Below are 5,945 nucleotides of genomic sequence, written 5' to 3'. Positions count from 1 at the left end.
GTGCACCAATCTCCTGCACCCGTTCAGCCTGTGCTGCACCCGCCTGCACCGGTGGTGCACCAACCTCCTGCACCCGTTCAGCCTGTGCTGCACCCGCCTGCACCGGTGGTGCACCAACCTCCTGCACCCGTTCAGCCTTTGCTGCACCCGCCTGCACCGGTGGTGCACCAACCTCCTGCACCTGTTCAGCCTGTGCTGCACCCGCCTGCACTCGCTGCACCCAGTCGCAGCTCCATCTGCCAGGCGTACGATGTTGAACCACTTTCTGTGTTCACTGTTCCCAGTGTTGTTCAGCATCAGCCTTCTTTAAGGCAACCTTCAGTTTGGGATCAGGAGGATTACTCCACTCTTCCTCCTCCTCCCCTGGCTGCTCCACCGGCGGTGCAACTCTCGGTGGAGGTACAACAACCTCTTCCACCTGTGAGTCAGTCTCCTCAGCTCCTGCACCGAGCTCTACCCGTGCACCCTGATCCTGCTCCTCAGACATCTCTGCTTGCGGGAACTTTACCTTGTTCTGCACAGCCTCGATCTCTTCACGCTCCACTCATACCACAGGAACAGGAACTTGCTGCACCTCCTCCTTCCACCTCTGTTGTTGTTCCTGCTCGTTCTGACTCTGCGGTTCAGCATTCGTATCCGATCCCGTCGCCTCATTCTGGGGTTGAGATTTCGGATGATGAGGAGGCACACCTTGATCCCTCTTCGGACGTGGACGAATCCAAGCTCTCTCCACAGTCTCTTGATTTTCGCAAGGTCTTGGCTCTTCTCAGGGAGGTTTATCCAGACCATTTTGTCTCAGCTATACCCCGCTCTCCACCATCTGAGTTTTCGCTGGGAGTGCAACAAGCTCAGTCTTCCTATACCAAGCTTGTCCTAGCTAGATCCTCCAAGAGGGCTTTTAGGATCTTAGGGGAATGGCTGCAGTCTAAGCAACTTCTTGGCAAGACTTCCTTCATGTTCCCTCCAACGAAGCTCACTTCGAAAGCGAGCGTTTGGTATGCCACAGGAGAAGCACCAGGCTTGGGAGTACCTGCCTCTGCCCAGGCTGACTTCTCAAGTCTGGTAGACTCGCCTCGAAGATCTGCTATGAGACGCTCAAAAGTGTGTTGGACCTTCTCGGACTTGGATCACTTGCTTAAAGGAGTGTTTAGAGCTTTTGAAATGTTTAATTTTCTCGACTGGTGCCTGGGGGCCCTCAGCAAGAAAACCTCCCATACGGACAAAGATTCTGCCATGCTGTTAATGTCCTGTATGGATAAGGCCATCAGAGATGGATCGGGCGAGCTAGCGTCCTTGTTTGTATCAGGGGTTTTGAAGAAAAGAGAACAGCTGTGTTCTTTCCTTTCCGCCAGCATTACCCCTTGCCAACGTTCACAACTTCTGTTTGCTCCTCTTTCGAAGTTTATTTTTCCCGAAGAGCTCATTAAAGATTTGTCTGCTGCTTTGATACAGAAGGACACGCACGATCTTGTAGCTTCTTCGGCTCGTAAGTCTAAGGCTTCCACCTCAGCCCCTAAGACTTACCGCTCCCCAGTGGCTGATACCCCTGCGACTAGATTCATACCGCCCTTTCGTGGTAGAGCCCCCAGCCGAGGAAGCTCCCGTCCAGACTCTTACAGAGGCAAGTCCAGGAAAGGATCCAAGCCATCCAAAGGAAAACACTGACTCTCCGATTCTCCAGACGACAGTAGGAGCCAGACTCAAGACCTTCTGGCGAGCTTGGGAGATGAGAGGTGCAGACGCACAGTCTGTCAGTTGGCTGAGGTTCGGTTACAGGATTCCATTCTTCCTTCAACCACCTCTGACCACTTCGCCCATCAACCTCTCTCCCAACTACAAAGAGGAGGACAAGAGACTAGCTTTGCACCAGGAGGTGTCGCTTCTTGTGCAGAAGAAGGCTGTGGTTGTAGTCCGGGACCATCAATCCCCGGGCTTCTACAACCGCCTCTTTCTTGTGGCCAAGAAGACAGGAGGTTGGAGACCTGTGCTGGACGTCAGCGCTCTCAACGAGTATGTCACCAAGCTGACGTTCACGATGGAGACGACCAAGTCGGTCTTAGCAGCGGTCAGACAGGAGGACTGGATGGTCTCATTGGACTTGAAAGATGCTTATTTTCACGTTCCGATTCATCCAGACTCCCAACCTTTCCTAAGATTCGTTTTCGGAAAGGTCGTCTACCAATTCCAAGCCCTGTGTTTTGGCCTAAGCACAGCTCCTATGGTCTTTACCCTTCTGATGAGGAATGTAGCCAAATTCCTTCACTTGTCAAACATCAGAGCCTCCCTCTACCTAGACGACTGGCTGTTGAGAGCCTCCTCGAGTCGTCGTTGTCTGGAGAATCTTCATTGGACTTTAGACCTTATCAGAGACCTGGGTCTATTAGTCAATTTGGAAAAATCTCAACTCATTCCCTCACAATCCATCGTGTATCTGGGAATGGAAATTCAGAGTCAGAGTTTTCGGGCTTTTCCATCGGCCCCCAGGATAAGCCAAGCCCTAGAGTGCATCATGAGCATGCTGAAGAGGAACAGTTGCTCAGTGAGACAGTGGATGAGTCTCACAGGGACTCTCTCGTCCCTAGCCCTGTTTGTCGAGCTGGGCAGACTCCACCTCCGCCCTCTTCAATTCCACCTTGCAGCTCATTGGGACAAGAGTTCTACTCTGGAAGCAATCTCTATCCCTATCAACCAAGAGATGAAGACCACTCTCCTGTGGTGGAAGCACAACCTCCTTCTCAGAGAGGGTCTATCCTTGGCCATTCAGACCCCCAATCTTCATCTCTTCTCAGATGCATCGGACTCGGGCTGGGGTGCAACCTTGGACGGAAAGGAATGCTCCGGAATGTGGAACGAGGAACAACGATCTCTCCACATCAACTGCAAGGAACTGCTGGCAGTTCATCTAGCCCTGTTGAACTTCAAGTCCCTCCTGCTAGGCAAAGTGGTGGAGGTGAACTCGGACAACACCACAGCCTTGGCTTACATCTCCAAGCAAGGGGGGACCCATTCGAGGAGCCTTTACGAGATCGCAAGGGACCTCCTCATTTGGTCAAGAAGTCTAAACCTCTCTCTAGTCACGAGGTTCATCCAGGGCAATATGAACGTGTCAGCAGATCGTCTGAGCAGAAGGAATCAGGTCATTCCCACGGAATGGACCCTCCACAAGAGTGTGTGCAACAGACTTTGGACCTTGTGGGGTCAACCTACCATAGATCTGTTTGCCACCTCCATGACCAAGAGACTTCCTCTGTTTTGTTCTCCTGTTCCAGACCCTGCAGCAGTTCATGTGGATGCCTTTCTACTGAACTGGTCCCATCTCGACCTGTACGCATTCCCTCCGTTCAAGATAATCAACAAGGTTCTGCAGAAATTCGTCTCGCACGAAGGGACACGGCTGACGCTGGTTGCTCCCCTTTGGCCTGCAAGAGAATGGTTCACAGAGGTACTACAATGGCTAGTAGACTTCCCCAGGACTCTACCTCTAAGAGTGGACCTTCTACGTCAACCTCACGTAGACAGGTTACATCCAAACCTCCACGCTCTTCAACTGACTGCCTTCAGACTGTCGAAAGATTCGCTAGAGCTCGAGGCTTTTCGAAGGAGGCAGCCAGGGCTATTGCCAGAGCAAGAAGGGTTTCCACTCGTAGGGTCTACCAGTCTAAGTGGGAGGTCTTCCGAAGCTGGTGTAGAGCCAATTCAATATCCTCTACCAATACCTCTGTGACCCAAATAGCTGACTTCCTGCTTCATCTTAGGAATGAGAGATCCCTTTCAGCTCCTACGATTAAGGGATATAGGAGTATGTTGGCCTCAGTTCTACGCCATAGAGGTTTGGACCTGTCTTCCAACAAGGACCTTCAAGACATTCTTAAGTCTTTTGAGACGTCTAAAGATCGTCGTCTTTCCACTCCAGGCTGGAATTTAGACGTAGTCTTAAGGTTCCTTATGACATCTAGGTTCGAACCTCTCCAGTCAGCTTCATTCAAGGACCTTACCCTCAAGACTCTTTTTCTCGTTTGCCTGGCAACAGCTAAGAGAGTCAGTGAGGTTCATGCCTTCAGCAAGAACATTGGTTTCACGACCGAGTCTGCTACATGTTCTTTCTAGCTTGGATTCCTAGCAAAGAACGAACTTCCTTCACGTCCTTGGCCTAGATCGTTCGAGATACCTAGCCTTTCCAACATGGTAGGTAACGAACTTGAGAGAGTTCTTTGCCCTGTCAGAGCTCTCAAATATTATCTCAAGAGGTCTAAACCTCTCCGAGGACAGTCAGAAGCCTTATGGTGTGCCATCAGGAAACCCTCGAGACCCATGTCCAAGAATGGGCTTTCGTATTATATAAGGCTTCTGATCAGAGAAGCACATTCTCACTTAAAGGAGGAAGACCTTGCATTGCTGAAGGTAAGGACCCACGAAGTAAGAGCCGTAGCTACTTCGATGGCCTTTAATAAAAACCGTTCTCTGCAGAGTGTAATGGATGCAACCTATTGGAGGAGCAAGTCAGTGTTTGCATCATTTTATCTGAAAGATGTCCAGTCTCTTTACGAGAACTGCTACACCCTGGGACCATTCGTAGCAGCGAGTGCAGTAGTAGGTGAGGGCTCAGCCACTACATTCCCTTAATCCCATAACCTTTTTAACTTTTCTCTTGAATTCTTTTTGTTGTTTTTATGGTTGTTACGGTAGGCTAAGAAGCCTTCCGCATCCTTTTGATTTGGCGGGTGGTCAATTCATTCTTGAGAAGCGCCTAGGTTAAAGGTTGTGTAGAGGTCCTTTAGTAGGGGTTGCAACCCTATATACTTTAGCACCTTGGGTTGATTCAGCCTCCAAGAGGAACGCTGCGCTCAGTAAGGAAGACGAACTTAAAAAAGAGGCAGAGTAACGGTTCAATTCGACTTCCTTACCAGGTACTTATTATTTCATTTGTTATTGGAGATAACTGTTATATGAAATTTGGGGATACTTGGCTATCCTTTAATCTTGTTCACTGGTTTTCACCCACCCCCCTGGGTGCGAATCAGCTACATGATTATCGGGTAAGTTTAATATTGAAAAATGTTATTTTCATTAGTAAAATAAATTTTTGAATATACTTACCCGATAATCATGATTTAATTGACCCTCCCTTCCTCCCCATAAAGAACCAGTGGGACCGAGGAATAATTGAGGAGGTGTCAACAAGAAGTACTTGAGTACCTGGCCACAGGTGGCGCTGTTAGTACACCCCCTTCTAGTATTGTGATAGCTGGCGTATCCCTCCTTAGATTTCTGTCGGGCAACGGAGTTGACAGCTACATGATTATCGGGTAAGTATATTAAAAAATTTATTTTACTAATGAAAATAACATGTTTCAGGTTCTTGGTCACTCTCCATGAAACAGTCCCATATCATTGTTCTCAAAGCCATGGCAGTGTTCTTGACCCTGAAGAGAGACTCTCCTCCGAGGTCGACCCACATCAGAGTAGTGTCAGACAGCACAGACGCAGTACACTACGTCAACAGGGGAGGATCCAAGTCACCAACCTGAATCAGATCCTGGTCACTATCTTCGCCTGGGCAACAGAAGAGAACTGGTTCCTGTCAGCACCTCACCTAGCGGGGAGGCCAGAATGTGAGAGCGGACTCACTATCCAGGACGGATCCACTGGAGTCAGAATGGTCTCTAGACATAATTTCATTCCGGTGGATACTCAGGCTCGTCCCAGGCCTCCAGGTAGATCTATTCGCAACTCAGATGAATCACTAACTTCCTTGTTATGTGACCCCAACCCTGGACCCTCGGGCTTATGCCATGGACGCATTACCCCGGGATTGGAACCATTAGAAGAAGATTTCCCTATCTCCCCCAGGGAACTTCTAAAAACTTTTACACAAACTACGCTCCTTCCCGGGCGCAGTGGCTTTAGTACCACCTCACTGGCCAAGAACAGTTGGTTTCCTCTCC

The sequence above is a fragment of the Palaemon carinicauda genome, chromosome 17, assembly GCF_036898095.1.
Source record: "Palaemon carinicauda isolate YSFRI2023 chromosome 17, ASM3689809v2, whole genome shotgun sequence".
In the NCBI taxonomy this organism is placed as follows: Eukaryota; Metazoa; Arthropoda; class Malacostraca; order Decapoda; family Palaemonidae; genus Palaemon; species Palaemon carinicauda.
This window is presented reverse-complemented; position numbering follows the sequence as displayed.